This window comes from Gavialis gangeticus, unplaced genomic scaffold (genome assembly GCF_001723915.1).
Source record: "Gavialis gangeticus isolate Ggan-Ray unplaced genomic scaffold, GavGan_comp1, whole genome shotgun sequence".
Classification (NCBI taxonomy): Eukaryota; Metazoa; Chordata; order Crocodylia; family Gavialidae; genus Gavialis; species Gavialis gangeticus.
In genome coordinates this window covers 36,383,136-36,386,672 of record NW_017729033.1, presented here as the reverse complement: position 1 = coordinate 36,386,672, position 3,537 = coordinate 36,383,136, and positions in this window count along the sequence as shown.

Sequence of the window (3,537 nt, the reverse complement as noted above, 5' to 3'; positions counted from 1 at the left end):
GGCACTCCTACCAACACGTCCCGCATTGTGAACAGCTCTTGCTGCCCGCGATAGCAGCGGGTGGCAGGCCGTTAAGCCACTCATGGTCTGTGGCAGGCAGAGTCGCCCGGTGCTGAGCAGTCCCGATAAATTTTATGCTTCCATTTCTCAGGAACCCAGGCCAGGCACCTTTTACTTATTACCTAAGATCCACAAACTTGTCAGCTCAGTTCCTCATTTTGTCTGGCACTGGGCTCATCCAGGAGGGAGTTTTTGGCTATGCTAACTCTATCCTATTCTCACATGCCATGAGTTGCCACTCATTTGAAGGACACTGCAGACTCCCTAAAGGAACTAGGCTCCATTGACAAGCCTCCAGGAAATGCCATATTAACTACCATAGATGTCATATCTCTATACATCAACATCCCCCATGAGGACAGATTATAAACTGTAAAGAACATTATCTCCACAAATGACACTACTCGTATTTCCATCCCACCCTCCCTATACCTACAAATAAACAATACTGCTATAGGAACATGCTTGACCTCCCAATTTATGACAGATTCTAGCAAGGATCAGGCTCCAGGGGTGGCCATGGTCTAGCAAGGATCAGGCTCCAGGGGTGGCCTCCTGGTCACCACATAACTCCTTCCCTTCTCCAGCTTCCTGGGTACCCTCCCTTTTCTCTTTCCTGCCACACCTTAGATGGAATAATTAGATTACAAAAAAGAAGGCTGCCCTAAGGTCCCAGCCAGCAGGTCCCTTCTGAGCCCCACTGGTCTCCCAACCTGCCCATCAAAGACTAGATGGGCCCCCCTAGCCCATCTGTGCCTCCTAGGGCACCTGTTGCCTTAAGGGCTATTTGTAGCCTCCAAACTCCTCTAAAGTCATGCTTATGTCTCACAAGTGTTATTGATTCATTGTTTCAGTGATTAATGATTGGATCCCAGTCCAATATCAGGCCTTCTCAGGTCTCAATGATCTTGTTGGGGCCTCAGCACTCTTGGCATCTGTCCCTTCCCTCTGGCTGGGACCTTTAGCCCAGGCCTACAGTATCAGACCTGGCTTCCAGGCTCCAGCTCTTTAAGGCTCCTGTCTCTGCCCCTTTCAGGCTATGGTCCCCCTGGCCCTAGTCTCTGCCTCTCTTGAGCTGTAGGCCAAGACTTCTTGGCCTCAGGTTACTCCTCCTGTCTCTCCCACCTTCTTGGCCTCAGCTCACTTCTTCTGTGTCTCTCACCTGGGCTTTGACCCTCTCAACCTCTGCCTGTCTTTGCTTTGAACATTTGGCACCCTGCAGTTTGGGCCTCTGTCCTGGACAGGCTCAAGTGCTCTTATGTCCTCTGGCACTATGTGACTCCTTCTCCCCTGATAGTTACCTCAAGGCCCACTGGTTTGAACCTCAGACCAAAATACAAGCCCTTAGGCTATAACTAAATTATTCCCATACTGGGTTTGAACATAAACAACAATTCACTAACTGTACCACAGAAGTCTTTCCCATACAGGGGCATACTTCCCCACCAGCCAGTGGCAATGTGTAGGGGTGCACGGGGGTGGACGTGCACCCCCTGAGAACACTCATGTACCCCCTCACAGCCAGTGCTCCCCACTTAGGAGATGGGAAGAGGAGCAGATGGGAGCACCAGCTGGGGAGCGGGGTGCCCCACTTGCAATTCCCGGTCAGCACAGTTAGCTATGGGGGACCCCTTTTCCCCCAGTTGCTAACTGGCTGGGGGGGGGGAACATGACCCCCCTGACACAGGAGGAACCAGTCACCCATGCCACCAGCTCTATTGCTAGCAGTCCTAGGGCAGCTCACCTTTCAGCCAGGCACTCCTTTGTGGTTTTCCTGGTCAGGAGGTCTTTCCCCTCCTGCCTGCAGTACCTGACTGACTGCCTGGGCTCAGATGCTGACTTTATGAGCCTCCTAAGCCATTCTTCTTCCTGTCAGGTGACTCTCCAGCTACCTACAGGGGTTTCTATTCTGGGCCTGATGACCAGGCTGCCTTCAGGTTACCTTACTTCTGCTGCCCTGGCTGTCTTAGCAGTGTCCCTGTGCAGGGCTCTGTGCTATTGTACTACTGCTGGGCAGCTGATCCTGCCATAGGCACCCTCAGCCTACGAGTCACTGGCTGCCTACTCCTCTGTGGCCAGTCCTTAATGGGCAACTTCTCCTGCCTCACCTGCCAACCTGGGGATCTCCTTACTGCTGCTCCTTCCTTAAAGTAAGGGAGCCACAGGTCTTGAATTTACACCAATCTTGAAGTCTGCTTCTTCCACAGGTTCCCTCTTATCCTCCCAGTATACCTAAGGTACATCAGTGACATCTTCATCACATGGGAAAGAACTTCTAGAGAAATTCCACAAGGACTCTAACAACTTCCACCCCTCCATCAGACTGACTCTTGAATACTTCACCCAGCATACTCATTTCTTGGACATCACTAAAACTTTTCAATGGTTACATCACCACCACATTGTAATGGAAACCAACTGACCATTTCAGCTGCCTCCATACCAGGCCTTGCAATGGACCCAGATGCCAACTGTGCCCCTTCATCAACACAGACCATATTATCACTGGACCAAACAATATGGATTATAACTTCTGGGTTTCGTTCACCTGCTCCTTTATCAATGTTATATATTTCATCATCTGCTTACAGTGCCCCTCAGGTGCCTACATTGCAAGATGGGACAATTTCTATATAAAATAATGAAAGCACACTGATTTGATATCAGTTCTAGAAAGACACAAAAGCCAGGGGCAAAAACCTCCCTGGATATTCCATCATTGACCTCTGAGTAGCTGTTTCTAAACAACACAACTTTAAAACTGTCTTAAATGCAAAATTGTGGAACAAGAAATCATCTACAGACTAGATTGTGTTTTGTATCAAAAAAGAGGCTTATGTCTCTCTGAATTCAGTTAGCCTATAAAGTATCACAATGCCCTGCTTTCTGCCCTTTAAAGATATAATTTTGCTCCCAAGTCAGTGGTAATACTCCCAGTCAAGCCAATGGAAGCAGGGTAAGGAAGTAAAGGATTGCCATTAGACTTTTACAATCAGGACAGATTTCCAGAGCTTTTTGTAGGAAAATGCTCTTTCTCCTTGTACTGTTGGAAGAGATTGACTACTAATGATATACAAAAAAAATGGCATAATTCCACCCATGGGCACATCCACACATGGAAGCACGTGTACTTGCAGCAGCTCAAATTGAAGCGGTGCAAATTTGAGCTGGGGATTTTTGCCTCAGCACACATGCTTGGACATATGCTTTGTTGTGGAGCAAATTGTGCCACTTGGGGCAAAAACCCCTGCCTGGCCCGTTCTGGATCTGCAGCCAAGGGGAGCTAGAGCCTGGGGCCAGAACCTGTCCTGGCCCCAGCAGTACAAAAAGCTGCCCTGGCAAGTAGCTTAGGGCTACTCACTCTCAGAAGCTTCTGCGGCCCAGCCAATTGGTACCTGGAGACACTACTCTGGACCCTCCTCTGGACCCTCTCCACTTTGTCCACATCCCTCTTGAAGTGCTGTGCCCAGAACTGGA